Here is a 25097-nt window from a genome sequence, read left to right on the forward strand (position 1 = left end):
TGGATGTCTGAAAGCTTCTTTTGTGATAGAATCACTGAAAACAGCCTCAGCCTTGGACCAAGTAGAGACTCCCTTGTATCTGGGCAATGAATCTTGGCATCCTCATTTTGCTGGGTCATGGCTGGTTTGAAGACTGCAGAGGAACTCATGCTTGGGTCTGGTACTGTTGGGTTTCTCCTGGTATTCCCGGTACATTGGAGTGAAAAATAAACTCTCCTAGCCAAGCAGACCTGTTGCTGACCCAATGTGTTCCAGGGCAACTCTGTTCTACCCGAGTGATGTGACTTGGCTTGCATTTAGGGATCTGCATGCCTCTCCAAGCCCTGACACAGTTTCCCAACACCTCAGCTTCCAAGAGTAAGGCTCCCCGGCCTTGTGACGGTGGTCCTACTCAGAATCTGTGTAGAGTATTTGGTCAAAGCAAAACCACTTTTGTGCTTCTTATCACAGTGGCTCCAGATTTCAGTTGGGCATGTTGCAAACAGAGGAGTCAGTTTTTAATCCCTTTGCTCTGAGCACACCCTGGTGCAAGGGTCCTGGCCAAATAGTACGAACAATGACTAGAAAGGAAAATTCCAGCACTCTCTTTTTTTTTTTTTTTTTTGGTTCTTTTTTTTTTTTTTTTTTGGGAGCTGGGGACCAGACCCAGGGCCTTGCGCTTCCTAGGCAAGCGCTCTACCACTAGCTAAATCCCCAACCCCAAATTCCAGCACTCTTAAACACCTGTACTTCTGTTTTGGCAAGAGGGAGCACAGGTAACTCGTGCCTCTGCCCATCATTATGTGTACACAGACCAGCCTGTATCTGCACTGTGCATTCTCGAAGGACCAAAGAAAGGGTGTGCCCTGACGTTTTTCCACTGTTGAATGTGCTCAGAACCTTCAGATCTCAGTGCCCAAGTCTCCTCAGACGGAAGATAGGGGAACTGTGTGTGTAAGTCTGCGGGCAAACTGCTCAGTTCTGGTCCTATTACACTGTCCCTGTATAGTGTTCTCAATCTCTGTTCCCTTTCCCCCAAGACCTCCCCTGAATTTCATCTTCCCACCTGCCAGCTGTGGTGGTTCGAATAAAAATGACGCCCATAGGCTCATAGAGAGTGCCACTATTAGTAGGGGTGGCCTTGTTGGTGTAGGTCTGGCCTTGTTGGAAGGTGTGTGTTACTGGGGCAGGGCTTTGAGGTCTCAGGTGTTCAAGCCAGCCCCAGTGTCACTCTTCATACCTGTGAATCCAGATGTAGAACCCTCAGCTACCGCTCCAGCACCATGTCTATCTGCATTCTATGATGCTTTCCGCCATGATGATAATGGACTAAAACTCTGAACTGTAAGCCAGCCCCAACTAAATCTTTCTCTTTATAAGAATTGCTGTGGTTATGGTGTCTCTTCACAGTAAACCCTAAGTAAACACCAGTAAAACAACAACCACCACCACCACCACCACAACAACAACAAAAACCAAACCCTTCTGCAAATCTGACCACCAGGTATGTCCCCATCAGAGACCAGAGTTCCTCTACTGTGCCTGTCAGTCTAACGAATGGTCTCCCCCACTGACCAGCACCGTGGATCCCACACATGTGAAAGAAGCTCATGTAACCCTTCTGACTCATAAAGTCATCAGTGACATTTTTTTTTCAGATCACACAGAAACGGGTGCTTCATTCTGAGGGTAAGCAAAGACATCCATGAGTTCTGGCAGTGGTAGTGAAAGACGTGTGCAAGAGCACTCATTGCTATGACACAGCCCAACAAGAGGGCACACCAGACGAACACTAATCCCAGATACCTGACAGAAAGGATACACACTGCCACCAACTCTCACTGGCTCAGATCTCATCTGGGGACAGTGAGCTGTAAGCGGCTGAGAGTTCTAGAAAGCTCCTCATTTGTCGTGATGAGACCCATCTGCTGTCTTCCTAGTTCAAGGAGCCACAGTCCCATGTCAAGCCAGTCCTATCCTGGAACCTCTTCTGCTGGAGGAGAAAACTGAGGCACAGGAACTGAAGAGTCACACCTGGGACACTGCCCCATCTTGTGGAGAATCTCCTCCCTGAGGACAGATGCAAAGCAAGTTGGGGAACAAGGGTTAGACACATGGATGACAGTGCAGAATAAGCAAACCTCATCAGGATGAGGACTCACTTTCACTACCTCAGCTGCCATTCAGGAAACTGATGCTCAAAGTCACCATGATGCAACTCAGGTGGGGAGTGTTCTCGGGCCTAACAAGGAGGAACAATGACACTGCCTGGAGACCACTCTGCCCACACTGCAGCCAGTTCTCCAAAACCCTCTTTCAACAGGACAATTCTTCCCCGTCACGTGGAGGGGTCCTCTTCCCCATCCCAGACAACTCATAGACCTACAACTTAAGACTGATTTGCCTCATCCCTAACAGAGGGTGGGGATCCTTTTCCCCTGGGTTCTGCATAATATGAAGTGACTTGTCAGATAGGTTTTTCAGAGCGTTCCTTTGCATGTGGTGTCTTAGCATTAACCCACTGAGTGCGCATGTGCCTCTGTGTGTGTCTTTGTACCTGTATCTCTGTGTTGCCTTCTAGCATTTCTCTCAAATCCAAGCTCCTACCCTGCCCTCTCTCACTGCATTCTTTATAGGATGCTTGTGACTCGTTCCTACAACTCTGGTACTAATCAATTCTAGACATCCAGACTTCTTTTCTAGAGTTCCTTTGCATCATCGTGTCTTCTCTGATTGTCTTATTGTCTCTGTCACTGACAGTCTACCTCATCACACACAGCCACCTCTCCTATCCTGCTTATGTCCTCCATATCTACGGGATGAATGCTGCTCTCATCATGTAAGCAGAGACGATGCCTCCACCCCATCCTTCCCCCTCACTGTCACTTTTAGCCTGAGCTGTCTGCTCCTATGTATGGCTGAGACAATTTCTCATATGTATCCAGAATACTGCAATGCTGAAGACAAGAGCACATCAGGGAGAAGTGAAGGCAGCAACAGCTATGAAGAATGCGGTGCTCTTGGTGGCTTTGGCATCTTCAACAACTTTGACATCCATCTCCTTGGAGCCCTTGTTAGCTTTCCCTTGTTTTCAGTGAACCTCAGTCCTGTCCACCTGATTGTTCTGCTCCCTTTCCATGTTCGAGGGGCGCAGATACAAGAAAGGCAAGATTGGTACAAGCTTGCACAGGTTTACCAAAGTTTTCCTGTCCTACTGGAAAAGGTCTTTGGGGTACAAGACAGCTACAAGCATACTAGAGTCCAAGAGTAGCTGCTGGAAAAAAAGACTGGGTTTCCCAGGGAGCATGATGCCCGGCCCTCCCCTCCCTTTTCCTGGCTTCTGGCCTTGCAGAATGAGCCCTGAGAACAGGAAAACCCTGTGCTGGCCCAGACACTGATGGAGGCGTTCCAGCTGGATCCTGAAACCCTGGCCTGTAATGGGGAGACCCAAGCTTATGCTGCCAATATAGCCTCTGCCTCTAGCCCAGCTGCATGAGCTGCTGCAGCTGCTGATTTTATGCCCTTCGATTGGATGGTTACCAACCACCCGATGACTCCACAGTAGGCCCCAAGAGTCAATGCCAAGCCTGTGACACACAGCCCTCCTTGGGGTGGGGATACCCCTAAGATAACGGTCTTTTCACAGATCTTTCAGGGGTTAGTGACCAGTACTGTGACTGCCCCCAGATTCCAGGAACAACATCATCCAAGACCATCTGTAATACAGGAGGTTGCTACCAAGGGGGCATGTAGGACCTATGATTTCTCTCAGGCTCCAGAAGCCAGAGAGGCGGGTGCTATCCAGCCTCAAACAGCCTTCTTGCACCAGAATGATATTTTTACTGTCACTCAGCCAGCAATTATCAGTGGAATGTCCTTTTCATGCTCCCTGGATCTGCTAGGGCCCAGGAGGATACAGCAGAGAGCCCCAGTGCTGCTTCTAGAATGTCCCAGACATCCCCTGCCAGAGAAGTGATAAGACCATCACAATTGTGGAGGCTCAGACAGTGCAGGTAGAGCCCAGAATACAGTGGCCATAGTTGCTGCTAAGGGGCACAGTAATCCTAAGCATCCTAGAGTCTGTGGAGCGCTGCTGTTACCCGGCATCGTGCTGAGCTCTGGCTCAGGATGGAGGACAAGAGAACCAAGAAGCTGAGACCTCTGTGTCATGCATACTCTCTTGACTCCTACCCTTTCTTTCTTTGTTTCCTGACCATTTTCCTCCCATTCTCTCCCTTCTCCCCTCCCTCCTCTCCCTCCCTCATCCCTCACCTTATGTGTGCTTGTTCTTCTACTACACATATTTTAGCATCTTTTGGTGACTCCATGTAGTTCCTATTCTCTGGTCTGGTTGGAGAATGCACCAGTCACTACTTGTACTTCTCTTGCTGCCAAGAGTCTGCATGGGTAAGGTGTATGTGAGGCACTCTTGAAGAGTCAGGAAGGCCTGTCTGTGTCTGCCAGTTCTGGTGTAGTTCAAGCACGTGGATGAAGGATATGAGAACACTGAAGAGGGAAGCGAGCCTGCTAAGTACCTGGATGGTACTTTTGTCCCCAGTGACAGTCACCTCAGACTCAGTTAGCTCCTAGGCCCCCAGTGCCCACAAATCCCAGATACCTTAAGGCAAATGTTGTGTCAGCCCCTGGTCAATATGACCCTTCTGAAAAAGAAGGTAAAAAAAAGTCCATCCCTCCTGCCTCTTTTCTCTCCTCCCTCATGGGATAGTATTCTGTAGTTATCCATGCTTTTATTTTCCCTGGTGTTCCTCTTCCTACTCCAGGCAAGTAAGTTGGTGAAATATTTGATCAAGAACTACAAGAAGTAATCACCAAGTGTTCAGGCAGGCAGCCTGTGCCTCTGTGAACATCCTTTTGCTTATGCACCTACTGTTCCTGCTGTAGTGGATTCTCTGGTCTTTAAGCAGAATTCAGAATGGGTGCCTTCAGTTGGAATGGCCAAAGGGCTGAGTCTCTGAGCACCCCCTACTCAGATAAGGTACATTTACCCCACAGACATGTTGAAAGATATAGTCAGAGAATACAATGAACATTTGCATAAGGCAAGGCCCAACCACCTACTCTAGAAAAGCTTGGGGGGAGGGGGGCTGCAGGGAGTGATGGGAGAAAGTCTAAGCCATAGGCATGCTGTGGGTCACCAAGTTGAACTTTCCATCCTAATTGCTCGAGAAGCCACCTCTAGCCCACCACTGCTTGAACTTCTATTATACCAGCAGAGTAGGACATGTGTGTCCTCCCTGGTGTCTCTCTGTCCTGCATTCCAAGGGTCTCTATCTCCTGAGGTAGATGCTACTCATTGTCTCTGCTTGTCCCATTTTCTTTTGCAGTCTTGCATAGGTGTGAACTAATCTAAGAGCTAAGATGTGTCCTAACCTGGGCTTGACTGTGCATTACTACTCAGAAGACGGTGTGAGTTCACTTGTTTCTCTGCAGGTAGAATTTAGAACCCACCTGACAGAAATAGATAAGGAAGAACATCCATTCTTGAATACATGAAGGATTCTCCTGCTGCCTTCTGGGGTAAGAAATAGAAAGAGAGTGCTGCAGCCTTGTCACTGCCTGGATGCTCTGAGGTAAACAGGAGTACAGAACTCAAGGGACCTAGTAATACTCTCACTGTCAAGGAACAGCACACAGCAACTGTGGGTAAAAAGGTAGCATGCTGGGCCCAGGCCTGTCTGTTTTGGGGATTTTCCATGCATGAACCCATGCAAGTCCACAGCTATACGCATAGCTTGGGTGAAAGGTAACAGGCACCTGCTACTGCCTGCCTGGTTTGTGATTGACAGGCTGGACCTCCATGGAGAGGCTCTTGCATATAGACCTTGAGGTAGACAGGACCGGCAAACTCCACAACAGTATTTGTAAGCCCCGTAGCCTTTTGCAAAGCTTTTGTTCCCAGCTCTGTTCCCTGCCTTACTTCATATTATGCAGAACCCAGGGGAAAAGGATCCCCACCCTCTGTTAGGGATGAGGCAAATCAGTCTTAAGTTGTAGGTCTATGAGTTGTCTGGGATGGGGAAGAGGACCCCTCCACGTGACGGGGAAGAATTGTCCTGTTGAAAGAGGGTTTTGGAGAACTGGCTGCAGTGTGGGCAGAGTGGTCTCAGGCAGTGTCATTGTTCCTCCTTGTTAGGCCGAAACACTCCCACCTGAGTTGCATCATGGTGACTTTGAGCATCAGTTTCCTGAATGGCAGCTGAGGTAGTGAAAGTGAGTCCTCATCCTGATGAGTTTGCTTATTCTGCACTGTCATCCATGTGTCTAACCCTTGTTCCCCCAACTTGTTTGCATCTGTCCTCAGGAGGAGATTCTCCACAAGATGGGGCAGTGTCCCAGGTGTACTCTTCAGTTCCTGTGCCCTCAGTTTCTCCTCCAGCAGAAGAGGTTCGGATGGGACTGGCTTGACATGGGACTGTGGCTCCTTGAACTAGGAAGACAGCAGATGGGTCTCATCCACGACAAATGAGGAGCTTTCTAGAACTCTCAGCCGCTTACAGCTCACTGTCCCCAGATGAGATCTGAGCCAGTGAGAGTTGGTGGCAGTGTGTATCCTTTCTGTCAGGTATCTGGGATTAGTGTTCGTCTGGTGTGCCCTCTTGTTGGGCTGTGTCATAGCAATGAGTGCTCTTGCACACGTCTTTCACTACCACTGCCAGAACTCATGGATGTCTTTGCTTACCCTCAGAATGAAGCACCCGTTTCTGTGTGATCTGAAAAAAAAATGTCACTGATGACTTTATGAGTCAGAAGGGTTACATGAGCTTCTTTCACATGTGTGGGATCCACGGTGCTGGTCAGTGGGGGAGACCATTAGTTAGACTGACAGGCACAGTAGAGAACTCTGGTCTCTGATGGGGACATACCTGGTGGTCAGATTTGCAGAAGGGTTTGGTTTTTGTTGTTGTTGTGGTGGTGGTGGTGGTGGTTGTTGTTTTACTGGTGTTTACTTAGGGTTTACTGTGAAGAGACACCATAACCACAGCAATTCTTATAAAGAGAAAGATTTAGTTGGGGCTGGCTTACAGTTCAGAGTTTTAGTCCATTATCATCATGGCGGAAAGCATCATAGAATGCAGATAGACATGGTGCTGGAGCGGTAGCTGAGGGTTCTACATCTGGATTCACAGGTATGAAGAGTGACACTGGGGGCTGGTTTCTGAACACCTGAGACCTCAAAGCCCTGCCCAGTAACACACCTTCCAACAAGGCCAGACCCACACCAACAAGGCCACCCCTACTAGTGGCACTCTCTGTGAGCCTATGGGCGTGTTTTATTCGAACCACCACAGCTGGCAGGTGGGAAGATGAAATTCAGGGAGGTCTTGGGGAAAGGGAACAGAGATTGAGAACACTATGCAGGGACAGTGTGTGGGACAGGGCAGGCAGTTTGCCCGCGGACTTACACACACACAGTTCCCTATCTTCCGTCTGAGGAGACTTGGGCACTGAGATCTGAAGGTTCTGAGCACATTCAACAGTGGAAAAACGTCAGGGCACACCCTTTCTTTGGTCCTTCGAGAATACACAGTGCAGATACAGGCTGGTCTGTGTACACATAATGATGGGCAGAGGCACGCAGTTGCCGTGCTCCTGCGCACAAACAGAAGTACAGGTGTTTAAGAGTGCTGGAATTTTAGGGGTTGGGATTTAGCTCAGTGGTAGAGCGCTTGCCTAGGAAGCAAGGCCCCAAGGTTCGCCCCCAGCTCCGAAAAACCAAAAAAAAAAAAAAAAAAAAGAGTGCTGGAATTTTCCTTTCTAGTCATTGTTCATTATTTTGGCCAGGACCCTTGCACCAGGGTGTGCTCAAGACAAAGTTAAAAACTGCTCCTCTGTTTGCAACATGCCCAACTGAAATCTGGAGCCACTGTGATAAGAAGCACAAAAGTGGTTTTGCTTTGACCAAATACTCTACACAGATTCTGAGTAGGACCACCGTCACAAGGCCGGGGAGCCTTACTCTTGGAAGCTGAGGTGTTATGGAAACTGTCAGGGCTTGAGAGGCATGCAGATCCCTAAATGCAAGCCAAGTCCATCACTCAGGTAGAACAGGGGTGCCCTGGAACACATTGGGTCAGCAACAGGTCTGCTTGGCTAGGAGAGTTTATTTTCACTCCAATGCAGAATACCAGAGAAACCCAACAGTACCAGACCCAAGCATGGTTCTCTGCAGTCTTCAAACCAGCCATGACCCAGCAAAATGAGGGATGCAAGATTCATTGCCCAGATTACAAGGAGTCTCTACTTGGGGTCCAAGGCTGAGGCTGTTTTCAGTGATTCTATCACAAAAAGAAGCTTTCGACATCCATGAGAAATTACCCCAAAAGTTCATACATGAAAATGCTCCTATGGCAGTGTGTGTGTGTAGGGACAGATTCCACCCCTGAGGACACGCTGGAAGGCAACACAGGGACTCAGATACAAAAGACACACACAGAGGCACGTACACTCAGTGGATTAGTGCTCAGACACTAGGTGCAAAGGACCTCTCAAAAACCCTATCTGAAGAAGTCACTGGCCAAAGCCAAGAGGAGAGAGGTGTGTGGGGCTGGCAGGGGGTGGGGTAGAAGGAGGACTCTGCTCATTTCAGTCTAAGCCAAGGGTGGGACTGAAACACCACTATTCAGGTCTTGGATTTAGAATCCCTGGAAAGGGAGCTTGAGTCCAAGATCTGAGACTCTAAAATAACAGGCAAGCAATCGGTTTGCCTGGAGAAATCTAAAAGCGATTGGGGTGGGTGGCTGGGTGGGAGGACTCTGAACTGGGTCCAGTACAGGGTTGGAAACGTGGACTCTGGGTAGCAGTGGGTTCAGATATTATGCATGGATTTGATCCTCATGTGGGAGAGTAGGCAGGGATCCCATTTAGACTTGGGTCTAACAGGGCTCTGAGTCAGAGTGATGTGGCTGTATTTTCTACCCCAGAGGACTATGGGTGAGCATAGTGTCCAGATGTCCCTTTCTTCTGCCCATGGAATGAACGACCCCCACATCACGATATCTGTGCCAGAGGGAGCAAGAGTCACAAATCCAGGAGGCATAAGTTTATGTTTTGCATCCAGGACTCAGGCAAAGACCCTCAGTCTCACCGCTGGCTGTTTCCCTGGGCTCTGATCACCAGTGTGGCACCCATACCTTTGGGTTCCAATCTGTGCTGTCTATCTCGGGTAGGCCCTTCCCTAGGACTGACACCTCGGGAAGTCCCACAGGCATTCCTAGTGCCTGCTGGACGTGCCAAGTGCAATCAGGTGCTTGAGTATCTGCTAAGGTAAGCCAATGTAAAGATGGAAACTACTCCCTGCTTTCCACAACAGCATGAGATTGGGACGGCCCTGATGGTGACATGAACCTGAGACGGCTTTGGTAGCCCAGGGAAGTCGTAGCAGGCCTGACTGCTTGTGGTGCTCAGAGCCATAGAAGGCAGGCTGAGCAAATTACAGAAAACCACTCACTAAGCAGCAGCCCCCCCATGGCTCCTGCCCAGCTCCTGCTCCTCCTTTTCCTTCCATGATTTCCTTTGAAAATGGACAAGAAATCGAGGTGAAGTAAACCTTTCATCCTCGAAGTTGCTTGTGTTCGGGTTTTCAAAGCAATAGGAAGAAGTATGGACTACTTAACACTGACTACCTGGAGGCCCCAACCCTCCATCTAAGCAACAGGAGACAAAAGGGCTCTACACAGCTGCTGCTCTTACTGCACACACACACACACACACACACACACAATATCATTGTTTACAGACAAGACGCACGCATTTGACGGACGCGACGACGCACGACGCACGACGCGCGGACGCTGGACGCTGCGGACACGGATATACGCACGCACGGACGACGCACGGATTGACGACGGATTTATCGCACGCACGCACGACGATTTATTACACGCAAGCACGCACGCATCGACGATTTACACGCAAGCACGCACGACGATGCACGGACGGACGCACGACGATTTGACGCGCATGACGCAGACGCGCTCACGCACGCACGCCGACGCACGCAGCATGCCACGACGGGACGCATGCATGGACGCACGCACGCACGACGCACGCCACGCACGCTACACGCACGCACCTGCACGCGACTCGCCAGCATCGCATACGCACAGGAGCTGCGACGCGACGACGCGACGCGACGCACGCGACGACGACGTACGACGCGCACGTGACGCAACGCACGCACGCACGGACGCACGGACGGACGCACGGACGGCACGCACGGACGCAGGTAATGACACGCGACGCACGACGCACGGACGACGCACGCAAGCACGCACGGACGCACTCCACGCAAGCACGCACGGCAGCACGCACGGACGCACGACGCAGCACGCACGCACGCACGCACGCATGGATGCATCGCCACACGACGCGCACGCACGCACGACGACGCGGCACACAGACGACGCGATACGACACGCACGCGCACGCACGCACGCACGCGACGGACGAACGCACTCATGCATGCACGCACGACCTCCCAACCCTAACTCAACAGTACAAGGATCTGATTAACAGTGTCTCCTCAGACCTCCAGATGTGCTAGGTTGAGGCAGAAACTTCAGATGGCTGACCACTCCCACACACCTCTTCCTTCACCCTGGCCTGGTCCTTCTGACCCTCCTCTACTTGTAAATAGTAAACTGTTGTGAAATTTGTATGGTTCTGCTTGCTGATTATGGAGAGCTGGTTTTGGCCATTCATTACAATGCATGGTCTGCCTGGTATTTCTCACTTTTCTGCACTGCAGAGAAGGGGCAGTGATCTATCTCTTCCCCATCCCAGAGATGAGGAAATCTGAGGCCCCAGGAGCGAGGCCACTGGTCTGATAGCCACAACCAGGAGGCAGCAGTAGAAGGCTGAGAGCTAGAGCCCTCAGAGCACAGGATCCTGCTCTTGACCTTGTAGCAGGCTGCTGCTGCCGCGGAGAGACCCATAGAGTCCAGCAGGCAAAACCTCCACCCATGCTCCACAGTATGTTCTCACTCCCATGCCCAGGTCTCCCTAACCACACACGCTAATTCCTCTTCGTCCTCACTGATGCTCCATTCCCGGGTGCCTTGGAGACTGAGAAGAGGAAGCCAAACCAGAGGAAAGCGTGACCTGCCAGAGACCACTGAGCAGCTCTGCCAATGCCTTAGTGAGCTTGAGCACAGTCTCTTCTCCTGGCAGGATGGATAGCTCTCCTCAGGTTGCCATGGAGGCAGGTAGCCATTTACTGTTAGATTGTCAGTGTCTGTACTGCAGAGGTTTTTTCCTAGACTATGGGGTGAATTTTCATTTTACTGACAGAGGACACAGGGGAGATTAGCATTGGTGTCCAGGGTCCAGCCTGGGTCGCTTTGAAGACCCTCTGAAAGGAGATAGGGAAGCCAAGGGGAAGGGGCACAGGGTGCCTGGGTCCCTGCTGTGTGTGTCACATTAAAGCTTTCCATGACAACAGGGCACTTTACCCATGGCTTGCTTACACCTACTCCCTGCCTCCTGTGCTAATATGCTTCAAAACAGCAAAAAGCAGCAATTTTCAGGGGACCCCTAAGAGCACTGATTCTAATTAAATTCCCAGTACTTTTCATGGTAGCTTCATCCACAAGAATCGTGTAGTGCAGACCATGACAGCGTGATACACTGAAGATACCTCTCTCTCTGTCTCTCTCTCTCTCTCTGTATGTCTCTCTGTCTCTCTGTCTCTCTGTCTGTCTCTGTCTGTCTGTCTGTCTCTGTTTTTCTGTCTGTCTCTCCCTCGGTGTCTCTCTGTCTCTTTGTCTCTGTGTCTCTGTCCTCTCTCTGTCTCTCTGTCTCTGCCTCTCTCTGTCTCTCCCTCTGTGTCTCTGTCTGTCTCTGTCTCTGTCTCTCTCTCTCTGCTCTCTCTTCCCTCCCTCCTTCCCACTCTCCCTCTTCCTGTCTCTCCTCTCTCATCTCCTCTACTTCCCTCCCTCTCTCTCTCTCTCCTCCTCCCTCCTCTCTCTCTCTCCTTTTCTCCCCTCCATTCCTCCCTATCTGTTAGTCGAGGGATCGATATTTCTAGAAATTACTAATTCTTTTTAACGGAACACTTTGCTAAAATCTCTATTCCCAGAGGGCTTTATTTCAAGGACAGCTCTGCTTTTCTCCCACAGCCCAGTGAATGCATCACACACTCAGCTTCAGTTCATGGCAAGGCTCATGATCTGGGATAAATATGAGACAAAAGGAAGCAGAGAAGTGCTCTGTGTTCTCTGCTCCTCTGCGGTACACAAACCTCTATTACAGGGAGGAAATGGGACCCTTGCACAGTTCCACCTGCCCTCCCTCACTGCTTGATGAGGCAGAGAAGAAGGTACAGACCAGAGGTGAATGTCTACATCTGCATACTGCATCAGGGTGGCTTGCAGCCCCTCACCCCTCCCCCTCAGCAACACCAGTTTATACCCCAAAATGGGATGGGGACATCTAGCCCCTTGATTTCTAAAATTGCTCCCCTATTCTCACACCCTCGAGCCTGTCATATACTGTTGTTGTTTCTGATCAGTTTCATGACAAAACCTGTATGCCAGTCTACTTTCAACATTTTGCCCCCAGAGTCATGCTTCAATCCTCACCAGTAGAGAGCTCATGAGGACAGGTGAAGTGTCTCTCCCCCTCTGTGACCTGGGAGACGTGATGCCCAGGCAAGGGATAATACTGTAAAGGCTTTCACCTCCTGCCAACTCTGTTGGGCTTTAAAGAAACGGACTCCAGTCTTACTGCCAGATTTCCATTCTAAAAGCACCACAACTGATTCAGTGCCCCCAGCCTTATTCTCCTCTCTCCTCCGAGGAGACAACTTTGACCTTGTGTTCATGAGACTGCTCAACATGGGAGGCCTGAGATACGGATTTGTCACAGGGCATAGCACAGAAGCTGGGCTAGGTCCCCTGTTTCTTTCCTTCACCCCCATTTACTCGTATGTGTCTGATACCCATTTTGCAGCCATTGTCCTCTCCTGGGACGCACCTGCTGACCACACCAGCTCCTGCCCTGCACCAGCTTACTCCCAAAGCCCAAGAGGCTCATCTCCGCCTCCAGTTGAACCACCTACGTTCAAGGCTATGCCCTTCCTGCAAGGGGACCACACAGGGGCATGCCACCTTCTTGGCCGCCAGGACCTCTGTGAGGCAACCATTCTCTATTTATAACCAGTGTGCATGTGTTCACCTGTGATTCTTCCGTGTCTCATCCCTACTGAGAGACTGCAGATCCAGCTTTCCTTGAGGGAAGATTCCATGGAGACTGGGCAGTTGAGGAAGGCAACGTTTACCTGTCTGTGCTGCTCCTTTCCTCACACCTGCCCTGACCCCAACCCCGCTTTAACACCGCCCCACCCAACAGTGCAGCTATGTGGACCAGACCTCAGCAAAGAGTGGGAACCACAGTGGTTAACGTGTGCACCAGAAGCAGAAGGAAGCCTTGCTGGATTTAGTTCCTAGAGGCCAGAACACGAGCAGTCCCTCTGCTCACTGCAGGAAGGGGGGCCTCTGGAGAGTCCATTTTAAGTCATCCCAGGACCACAGCTTTTCTGCTGCTTCTGGAGAATTCATTTGCTCCTCTGCTGGAGGAGAAAACACTCCAACATTTGACTCCTATTGTAGAGGCCCTCTTCTTCTCCCCCTCCTAGCAGGCCATCTACCCTCTTCTTCAAAATAGCTCTAAGCTTGTGGACAGAGAGACAGGAACTTGGCAGCATCCAGACCTAGAATTACCCTCCAGTGGATGGTGTCTTTACTCCTCACCAGGCCGGTCTTTCACCACCCTGATCAACCATTCTAGATATGCCAGATTAGAACCTCCTCATTGCCTCTCCATGCATGTCGGCCTTGGAACCTTCATCCCTAAGGGAGTCCTCACACACAGAAATGGCCTTTCAGCCGTTCTTTTCACAGCGCCGGATTTTAGCCCCAGCTCTCCTTCAGCTTCTCTACTCCCTGAACTTTAAAGTTTTTGAACTTTTCAAGGATCTGTTATCTGTGCACTTTAAATTTGCTTCACCAGTGACTTTCCCCAGCATATGCAATTCTGCTTCATACCCATTTCAGGTAAGCTGCTTCTTCTGTTGTCTGGTGTTTCATAATGTGTGCCCTTTCACCGGCTTCCTGTGTAGTTGACCAGTTGTCCCTGCTTCTTCCCCCACCAGCTTACATCTAAGGCCTCGTGATCCCCCTCTTCATGACTGTGATGGCTTTCTTTTAAGGAGAACACCAAAACCCCATCCCTCTGACTTTTCTGCTCAAGAGCATGGATCATGCGCCAACCCAGCACCCCCTGGGCCTAAGTGTAGTTTCTTGGCCCTCCATGTCTTCAGAGGGGCATGGGGTAAGAGGCGCCTTGTATTCCCTGGGCTCTGATTTTCTACATTTTCCCTAGGGTAATGAGTGTCACCCCCCGCCCCCTGCCGTGAGTGTAACTAATGTGTGCATCACTGCCTCCTCAACTACTCCACATTTTTATAACCCACACGAGGGCACAGGATTGTTCAGATGCAGCACCATCCTGCAAGGCAACATGTATATTTACACACTCTAGAAAGTCATTGGGGTGCCTTGTTCAATGATTGATCTATTTTATTTTTGTCTGTTTGACTGATTGGCTGCATGCCGCGTTTGCCCCTCTAAGAGTGCCTGAGGCGGCGAGGCCAGAAGACGAGGTCAGATCCACTGGAACTGAGGTATAGCAGTTTGTTGTGAGGTGTGCCCATTACCTGGGATCAGAACTGGTCCTTTGTAGAAGACAGTGCTCTTAACCTCTGAGCCATGTCTCCAGCCGGACCAATCGACTTTTTATAATAGTACCCATGAAAAGTATTGGTGGTGGGTCTAATGCATTAGACTTTCAAATGTAAAGCAGACCTTACCATTTCAAGTCTCACAGTTCCTTTTTTGCTTCTCCTTACAAATTCTCCCACCTGCTTTGTCCACCGTCATCAGAGTCTCCCTCATGTTTATATACATTGCTATATATTATACATGTCATATATATATTATACATCGGGAAATGTGTTTTAGTTACTGATATTTGTGCCGTTTGGTTCTTTTGTAGTTTGCTGAATCATGTATATATTTCATTGAGTCTCGATAATGGCGACTTTCGTGTAGCCTTTTTTCACCCAGTGTGAATTTGTCTTTCGCCTGGAAATTGATTTGTTTTACTTTATGAACATGGTTTTAATTTTCTCAGAATCCCCTCCCAAAATGTGCAGACCAATTCTGAGCTGTTCAACCTTGACAAATGTTCATGGCTACCCCTTCTCTGGAGGAAACATCCTGCATTTTCCCTGATCCCCAGAATTTCAATCTTCTATCCATTTAGATCTGATTTTTCTGGAGTCTAAAGTTAGAGACCTGATTTTAGCCTTCGACATGTTCTCCTCAGGACTATTTGTCAATGAAGATGGCCTTTTCTCAATGTATCTTTTTACGAATCTTTTGCCAAATGGCCTCAGAAGCCACCTATGTTCTCTTATATGGACCCCAATATCACAGTTTTACATTTCTTTTCAAATATGAGTGTCTGTACACGTCATGGTCAGGATCAGATTAAATAGGAGTTAGTGTTGGTAGACGCCATTCGGGCAAGAAAGGAGCCATGAGAGGCGGTCTTGAGGCAGTAAACTGCCTGGGATACGAGCATGGAGTTGGGAGGATCCCAGGCATAGAAAGCCTTAATTAAGGGGGTGCCAAATTAATGGGGTTGTGGAAAGGTCAACCAAAAGTTAGACTTGAGCAACAGCCATACAGAATCTACTAAATTCATTGGCAACTCAAAGATTTCTTTTTTTTTTTTTTTTTTGTGATTGTGATTACATCTGTCCTCTACCTCCTTTTCTACCCCCAAAGACTCACACACACCCTTCCTTCTTTCAAAATGACCCCTTCTTCATCAATTGTTTTTTCCTGCTCACATATCTGTGTGGTTGTGCACGCATACATATTTCTGAATACAACCTGCTCAGTCTTTCTGAGGTGACTGGGATGCATGTTTCAGACTGGCCTTTGTAGGAGATAAACAACTGTTGTGTTTCTTCCTGGGGAAGTTTATTTCCTGGCTCTCAGAGCTCCTAGTTCCCTTTGTCCTTTGATAGAAGGTGAGGGCCTCATGGGCCTTCCTGCCCTATTTGGCACATCTACTGTTGGCCTCCTGATCAGCTCATGGTGGGACATTCGTGTTGTTGAGACTCTGTGGGCAGCTTCTGGCATTCTCAAGAGACACAGCCTGCCTCCTGTTCCCTGATCCTCTAGTTCTTAGACTGTTTCTGCCCCTCTTCCAAAATATTCCCTGAGCCCGAGATGCAGCTCTCTTGTCGATTCATCCGTTGTGACTGCGTTCCACGATTCTGGCAGTTCGATGCTGGTTCTTTTTGTAATGATCTCTGCTGTTGCAAAGAGAAAGAAAATCGATGAGGCATCAGGGTGGCACCATCTGTGGGTATAAGGACAAATATTTAGAGCATAGTTCCGTCATTAGATGGTATAGGAAACTGGCGTTGTATGTTCTCCACCCAGATTTATGACTTCTCCAGTCCTGGGCAGTCTGCTAGGTTTTCAGAACCACCCATGATGTCTGTCCTGTTGAGCAGGTCTCGAGTTCGATTAGTTAACAATTTTGGACGGAGGTGTGCTAAATGAATGGGTAATGCTGTTCCCCACAACCACAAGGTTTGAATCAAATCATAGCACCAGTGGTAGGTTCTTCTCCTTCTGAGGTATTGGCTGGAGGCTCCCCAAACAATGGATGACGGATATTGCCCCTGGCCTGGGTCACCTGGACCTAGATAATAAGACCCTATTGTTGAGGAAACCACAGACTTGGATTCGGCAAATAGATAAAACCAAGATAGATCTACGCTGGAAGCTTCCTTTCTACTGGCTAGTGTTCATACTGCTGGAAGGTGCCATGCAGGCTCTTCAGGGAAATGCATTCGTGGTCTTCCCCAGTTGTCAATTCTAAACACAAAAAAGACCCTAAAAGGCAAGATGATTCCACCTGTGCAGTAAATACATGACTGATTTGCAAACAACCAGTTATTTAGATTGGATTGATTGGATCCAATTGTTTCGGGATTTGAAGCTTGATCCCTGGGAAGAATCACGTACCTGGAATATTGGGGTCTGCACTCCTGTTATAAAAACCTATGACCAAATCGTCTGTCTTGTGGCACATGGTAACTTCTTTTGGTAGCTTGTAGTCCATCCTTCAGGGATGTTAATACCTGGAGACAGGAAGCAAATGAGAGGACATTCAGGAGTGCTGCTCACTGCCGTGATCCTCATTATTTGCCTAGCTGTTTTTCTTTCCTTTTTTACTAGACTAGCCAGTATCTTTTTAAGTTAATTCACCGTTATTAATTTATCTTTTATATTTGATATTATATTAGTACATTTCTCTCTCCCCTTTCCTCCCTCCAAATCTCCTATATCTCTATTTATTCTCTTTCAAATTTATGACCTGTTTTTTTCACTTGCTCTTACACACATTCAGACAGACACATACAAACACACACACACACATATACACACGTACACACACACACACACACACACACACACTCACACTCACACACACACAGGTCCGTAAACTGCCTAAAGATCCAACTATATAAAAGTATGTACTATGGTAAACATCTCTCACCATCCTCACCAAGACCACCATCATTGGTTCCTGATCTTCCCACCCATACTGTATCTTACTTCCTCAGAGCAGGTGGTCTCTTACTCTTAGCACTTTGACCAATCATGCATCTCTTCATTGACTACTAACACTCAAAAAGTTGTCTTCTGGACATGACATGGTGACCACATTCATGACTTGACAGAAGCTTTGTGTACCTTCACAATACTGCACAAGACGAAGTCAGCCCAAACTCAGAGAAGCGTGTTCCTCAGGTCTTGCCCCTTAAAGAAAAGCTTTTGATAGCTGATAACCACAGGGAGAGGGAAAACCATTATTATTTTGGTTTGGTTTTTGTTGTTATTATTCTATTTTTCTTTTATTGACCATAGGCTTCTTTCATACAAATATATTCTGGGTGGTGTTTTCCTCCTACTGACTCCTCCCAGAGCCTCCCCACCTCCCCTCTAACAGCCGCATTAGGCCCGAGTTGTGACTACTGTGACCTGAAGCAGAGTTATGGCAATCTAATTTGTGTACTCTTTTGGTAACCTAGATTAAACCACAAATTATTTCACCAATATTATTGCTTTCAGACTAGACAAATTGTCAATAATTGGACCTGTCCATGTCCCTATACTTTCATCACATGCCCCCCTTGCATGCCCCAGTCCTGTCACTCATGTCTAGCACTGGTTCTCACAATGTTTCTCCTGCACTACACTGTGTGAATATCTAGGGGACTGCCACATAACCCCATTGTCTGAGTGGAGCAAATGTGAGTTAACCTGTATCCATTGAGGAAGCTTCCAGACCACAGGCTGCCAATCTAGGTCAAGGACATTCAGAATCCAGTCTTTCAAGAATCAAGATAGCGGCCCCCAACAGGTTCTAGAAACATGACCATGCACAAGTACCAAGACCAGCTTTCAGTGCTTTACCTTGGCTTGATTGATGCTCGTTAAGTTGAAGCAAGGTTGAAGAGCAGGTAGCTTAGATGGTCTGCCTGGCAGGTTTTCATTAGACCCTCACCCCATCTTTGAAATCAACAATTCTATGTAAAGAGAAAATAAAATATATAAGCCAACAAGATCAGTCAAAACACAATGAAATAGTCCTAAATTCATGATCTCAGATAAATATGAGGAAGATGCGTGCTAGTTTAAAATGGCAGTCTCTAACATATTAAACAGTGTACCATCTCAGTAAACACACCGCGGAGTGTGCTTAGTATAAGTTCCAGTCCTACATGCTTCATGGCACTCTTCTCTGCAACTGAGCTTAATAGTACTGATAAGCATACAATTTTTATAATCTTTTAATTCACTTTACATACCACTCACTGCCCACTCCCAGTCACCCCCTCCCACAATCCTTCTCTACCATCCTTCCCTCCCTTTCTCCTCTGAGCAGTTGGGGGCTCCCTGGCTATTTCCCCACCCTGGCACTTCAAGTCTCTGCAGAGCTAGGCACTTCCTCTCTCACACAAGGCCAGACAAGGCAGCCCAGCTAGACGACCATAGCCTACATGTAGGTGACAGCTTTTGGGACAGCCCCCACTCCAGTTGCTTAGGACCCACATGAAGACTAAACTGCACATCTGCTACACATGTGTGGAGAGGCCTAGGTCCAGCCCATGTATGCCCTTTGGTTGGTAGTTCAGTCTCTGAGAGCCATACGGTCCAGGTTAGTTGACTCAGTTGGTCTTCCTGTGGAGTTCCTGTCCCTTCAGGGCTGTAATCCTTCCTCCTACTTTTCCATAAGAGTCCTAAAGCTCCATCCACTGTTTGGCTGTGGGTCTCTGCATCCCTCTGAGTCAGCTGCTGGGTGGAGCCTTTCAGAGAACAGCCATGCTTGACCCCTGTCTGCAAGAACAGCAGAATATCATTAATAGTGTCAAGAGATTGGTGGGACAGGTCTCAAGTAGGGCCAGTTATTGGTTGGCCATTCCCTCAGTCTCTGCTCCATTCCCTGTCTCTGGATTTCTTGCAGACAGGATAAATTTTTAGTTTTAAGTTTTGTTGGTGGTTGGTGTCCCTATTGCTCCACTGGAGTTCTGGCCTGGCTACAGGAGGTAGCCACCTCAGGTCTCATATCCCTAATGCTCTGAGTCACAGCTAAGGTCACCCCCATTGATTTTTAGGGACCTCCCTTATCCCAGGTCTCTGTCATATCCTAGAGACACCCGTACCTCCCCACCCTATTCAGTTGCAGATTTCCATTCATTCTTATGAACATCTGGTCATCTTTCCTATCCCTCCCCACACCTGATCCTGACCACCCCCCTTCCCACTCCCCTCCCTATCCCCTCTCCCTCCCAGTTCCCTCCTTCCATCTGCCTCCTATGACTATTTTATTCCCCCTTCTAAGTGACATTCAAGCATCCTCACTTGGGTCTTCCTTCATGTTTAGCTTCTTTGGGTCTGTGTAATGTATCATGGTACCTGTATTTTATGGCTAATATCAACTTATTAGTGGTCTTTTGGGGTCTAGGTTACCTCACTCAGGATGATATTCTCCAGTTCCATCCATTTGCCTGTCAAATTCATGATATCCTTTTTTAAATAGATGAATGGTATTCCACTGTGTAAATGTACCAAATTTTCTTTATTCGTTATTCAGTTGAGGGACATCTAGGCTGTTTCCAGTTTCTGGCTATTATGAAAAGAGCTGCTTTGAACATAGTTGAGTAAGTGTCTTTGTGGAATGGTGGAGCATCTTTTGGGTATATGCTCAGAGGTGGTATAGCTGGGTCTTGAGTAGGTTTCCTATGGGGAACAATAATTGGATTAATAGAGTTACAAAAAAGATATGAAATTAGGAGCAGCCATGTTTGGGGGGACATGACAGAAGTTGGAGAGGGAAATTGGGGTTACATATAGTATCTATAGTGTATATATTGTATATACATTTAAAATTCATATTAACTGTATACACACTGATATATAAAATGCACACACACACACACACACACACACACACACACACCCCCCACCCCCCATTTGATACCATATTACTCCATGGTGGAACGCATTAAAGGAATAAAGGAAGCTTCAGGTGATGGAGAACTTTGGTTTCAGAATACCAAAAGAGTACCTGTTTGATACCACTGTATACATGTTGCTAGACATTTAACTTTTCTTAATAACAGCATCAAAAGAAGTTAAACAGAAATATATGTATACCAATGAATTTGCTAATGAGTATCCTTAAGAATAACCTAAAATTGTTCTCACAAAGAATCTTCTAAAATGCTTTAGATTGTTATACCTCTATTGCTCCCAATTGGAAGCAATGTTATACCTCTATTGTCCCATTGGAAGGTCAAATATTACCTTTCTTCACCATTGCTGGTACAGCAGCAAAAGAAGTAGAGTGTGGAAAAGAGGACTGAAAGCAGACAGAAAGTCACTCTGTTGTCCAAAGTTCATTTCAGCAATAATGTGGCACTTTCAACTGCCCAAAATTAGGTCATCAAAAAGTATTTTTCTGAATAACTGCTTCCTACAGTGGCCTGAGTCACTTCCCACGTATGGGGTGAGGACAGTTGCACAGCGCCACAAAGCCAAGCAACTGACCTTGACCTCACCTGCCGCATGCGGCTCACTGGGCAGTGACTATTTTATAATAAATCAAAGACATATCCTGGGTCACTTCAAACATATGGCCATACTCCACTCAAGAGCTATGACCCATCTCCAAAATTATTATGTCTATTCTGACAAGGACAGTAGCAGTAAGCAGCCACTCACCGTAGAGCTCATCTGCTTTCCTGTAAGCACTATTTCCATTAGATATTCTGAGCCTTACGGACATTGATGTGCATAACTTTCCTGATTCCAACATGCTCATAAGAGACAGTTTAGATGCATACCCGAGCCCTGGGAAAGTGCAATAGGACCTTGTCGGGCCAGCCAGCTCCTCCTGAGCATATGCTGGGATCGTAGGCATTTGCAAACACTTCAGCAGACCTCTAAGTTGCTGCCAGTGACTTCTTAAGTACAAGGACTTGGCACAGAAGGATTCCTTCGGCACAAGAGATATTTTAGTTAAGAGGGTACAAATAAAGAAAACAGGTGAACAACCACACAACTATTTGCACACCACTAAGGAAAAGTAAGGCAGCAAGAAATTGAGAATTGGAGAAAAGGTATGGATGGGCAGAGGAAAAGAGAGGAGGGAAGGGAGATGGGAGGTATGGAAGGAAGGAAAAGAAGCAGTTTAATAACTGAAATTGCTTAAAATATATTGTTCTGAATTCTGTTCCATTTTTTCTGTTTAGTTCCTTTTATGTAAAGTTCAAGAACACGCAAAAAAGCCTTCTTGTTTATAAATATCAATAACTATACAGTATTAAAGTATAGGCATCTAAAGAAGGACCATTTAACTGCAGGACAGGCATCTAAAGAAGGACTACTTAACTTCAGGACAGCATCGCCTGAAAGTCCAGAAAATAGCGCAAGAGAGAAGAGTCACTAAATGTAATTACATCATTTCCTTCTCTTATTCTAAGCCCTCATGTCTGCCCCTAATATTCTCTTTCTCTCTCTCACATCCATGTCCTCTTCATATACATATATAAAGACAATCTTCTGAATCCATTTAAAGTTATGTGTGTGTGTGTGTATGTATGTATGTATGTATGTATGTATGTATTTTCCAGTGTTGGTTACTTGTAGACAACCAATTTAAGGGCTCATTCCTGGGGGGAGATTAATTCTCCCTTTTCCAGCAGTTATTACCTATAGTTTTTGTCCAGGGGTGGGGTCCCATGAGATTTCCTCCTTCAAAGTAAGCATGCCTATTGGTATGGTCACTATTCAGGTCCTTTCTGGGAGCCACATTTTTGAGATCTCATGGTGTAGCTTCCCTGTCACTTCTAGTAGACACAATCTCACAGTAAACTTACTGGTTTAAAACTTTCCATCCTTCTATGATGTTTCATGAACTTCAGAGGTGCTTGGGCAAACCTACATTCAGTTCTTCACTGCATTTTGACTAGTTGCAGTTTTCTGAAATTGTCTGTTTTCTGCAAAGACATGCTTCTTTTATGACGAGTGAGGGCTACATTTATCTGTGGGTATAAGGACAAATATTTAGAAAGCAGTTAGGTTAATTATTGTTACAGGGACATGACATCAGTAGGTTCTCCTCACAAATCTGTGACCTCATTAGTCACAGGTAGCTGACTGGGTTTGTAGTACCGGGCATGATTGCCCTACTGTTGAGCAGGCCTTAAGTCTAATTAGACAACAGTTTATTAGCACCTGTATCTTGCTAATGCTGGTCACTATTTGGGTCATATAAGCCTCACGGATTGGTAGGACTATTGATTGCTTCCCTCTTTTAGCAGTCTACACAGCACTCTCCATTACTATGAAAGATAGTCTTCGGGGAAGAGGCTTTCAGGTCAGGTCCAGTTCAAATCCTCCAAATCCTATGTCTGAAGAGCACGTCAGCACTAGGGACATAATCTTCAACTTCTGGGGGCAAAGGTAATAGCAATGGCCTATATCGTCTTTGGAGTATCTTGGACTCTCCTGACCAACAACAGAAAAGGAGGTTTCTCATGCTTGGTACTAAGGTTTCGTTAGACAGTCTATGGCTCTTTGAGGAAGTGATACAACTTCATTGAAACTATACGCATATATGCAAAACAGCTGCTAGAGAAAGTACCACAGATAGAATCCCAGAAACACTGCCCACTAGAATTTGGCCACGGTACCCTGAACCACCCTTCACTTAGACTGATACCTCTAGATGCCATTCCTCTGAGCAGGAAGTAAGTAAAGCAGTCAACATCCATTCCTCCGACAGCAGTGTCAATCTCCGAGGCAGATATGTCTTAGTCACTTTGCTGCAACTATAGTGCTGTGAAGAGACAACATGACCAAGGCAACTCTTTTAAGAGAAAGCCTTTAATTAAGAACTTGCTTATAGCTACAGAGGTTTAGTCCATTATCACCACGGCAGCAAGCATGACAGCACTGCAGATAGGCACTGGAACAGTAACCTGAGAGTTATATCCTGATCTATAAGCACCAGTGGTCTGGTGTTGGTTTTTGAAACTTCAAAGCCCACCCCTAGTGACACATGGCCTACAACAAGGTCACACTTCCTAATCCTTATAATCCTTTCAATGGTGTCATTTGCTAGTGATTATGCTTTCAAATGTATGAGTCTGGGAGGCGGGGGCATTATTATTCAAACCACCTCAGGGTATTAAGAATAGTTAGAGGGACATAGTTAAGGAAAACAGAAGCAGGTTTTAGGAAATGGATGCTTTTTATTCCCAGAAGGCTCTGTGAAGAAAAATGGCAGGCAGGCACAGAGGCAGGTATCTAGACAGGACAAGTAGGGGGAAAGAAGGAAGCAACAGACCTACAAAGTATGGAAGTCAGCCTCTGTTTAAGAGACTTCCAGCCAGGGTTGGGGATTTAGCTCAGTGGTAGAGCGCTTGCCTAGCAAGCGCAAGGCCCTGGGTTCGGTCCCCAGCTCCGAAAAAAAGAAAAAAAGAGAGAGAGAGAGAGACTTCCGGCCTTAGGTTTCTACTATCCTGGCAGGATAACGCTATAAATCTTCCCTTATCTTCAAATTTGTCTGCTGTCTTTCCCAGTCATTCAATTCTTTGTTCATGCCAAGGAATAAATTAGCAGTCTCTAAGACAGCTACCAGACCTCCATTACAACAAAGATGCTAAAATCACACACAGGACAAAAGATAGTATCTTCAATGCTGGGAAAACTAGATGTCCCCATGTAGAATGAAATTAGAACTGTATATATCACCATGGTCAAAAAAAAATGGCTCCAAGTGAATCAAAGAAGTCAATGTGTAACCTGGAATGCTGAAACCTATAGAAGAAATATTAGGGAGCATCCTACAAGAGATAGGAATAGGAAATGACTTCTAGAAAGTGGCTCACTTTGCCCAGAAATTAAGGCCAAAATTGACAAGTAGTTCCTCATAAAACTAAAGAGTTTCTATACAGCCATGAAAGCAATCAAGTGGGTAAAGAAGAAACTCAAAGAGTAGTAGAGAATCTTGGCTAGCTATATATCTGACAAAAGATTAATATCCAAAATATATGAAGAACTCAAAAATAGAGTCATGAAAACAACCAATTAAAAACAGAATTATCAAAGAATAAAAGACTTTAAAATTACCAAAGTGTTTATAATCATAGCAATTAAGAAAATTCAAATTACAGTAACTCTAAGATTTCATCTTACCACAGTCAGATTGACTAAGATCAACAAAACAATCAACCACAAATACTATCAAGGAATTTGAGAAAAGGGAACCCTCATTCACTGTTGGGGGGTTTCCAAAACCTGGTGAAGCCACTCTAAAGATCAGTTTGAAGTATTCCCACAAATCTAAAAATAAGTCTACCACATTACACAAGTATAGTACTCCTTGGCAAATGTCCAAAATTTTTAACACCCTATTCCACAAATGCTTACTCAACAATGTTC

General features: G+C 46.8%; 1 long non-coding RNA gene and 2 other non-coding genes across 3 annotated transcripts; 1 reads left to right on the forward strand and 2 right to left on the reverse strand.

Annotated features, from left to right (window-relative positions):
- Nucleotides 1-398: 398 nt before the first annotated feature.
- Nucleotides 399-524, reverse strand: LOC116889542. Its single transcript, XR_004386477.1, has one exon. It is a non-coding gene; the product is annotated as a small nucleolar RNA SNORA11 (small nucleolar RNA).
- Nucleotides 525-7794: 7270 nt separating this feature from the next.
- LOC116889543 lies at nucleotides 7795-7916 on the forward strand. Its single transcript, XR_004386478.1, has one exon. It is a non-coding gene; the product is annotated as a small nucleolar RNA SNORA11 (small nucleolar RNA).
- A 13022-nt stretch (nucleotides 7917-20938) lies between these two features.
- LOC116889043 lies at nucleotides 20939-24074 on the reverse strand. Its single transcript, XR_004386362.1, has 3 exons — nucleotides 23374-24074; nucleotides 22529-22693; nucleotides 20939-21645 (listed from the first exon to the last, which is right to left on the reverse strand). It is a non-coding gene; the product is annotated as an uncharacterized LOC116889043 (long non-coding RNA).
- Nucleotides 24075-25097: the final 1023 nt, after the last annotated feature.

This window comes from Rattus rattus, chromosome X, assembly GCF_011064425.1.
Source record: "Rattus rattus isolate New Zealand chromosome X, Rrattus_CSIRO_v1, whole genome shotgun sequence".
Classification (NCBI taxonomy): domain Eukaryota; kingdom Metazoa; phylum Chordata; class Mammalia; order Rodentia; family Muridae; genus Rattus; species Rattus rattus.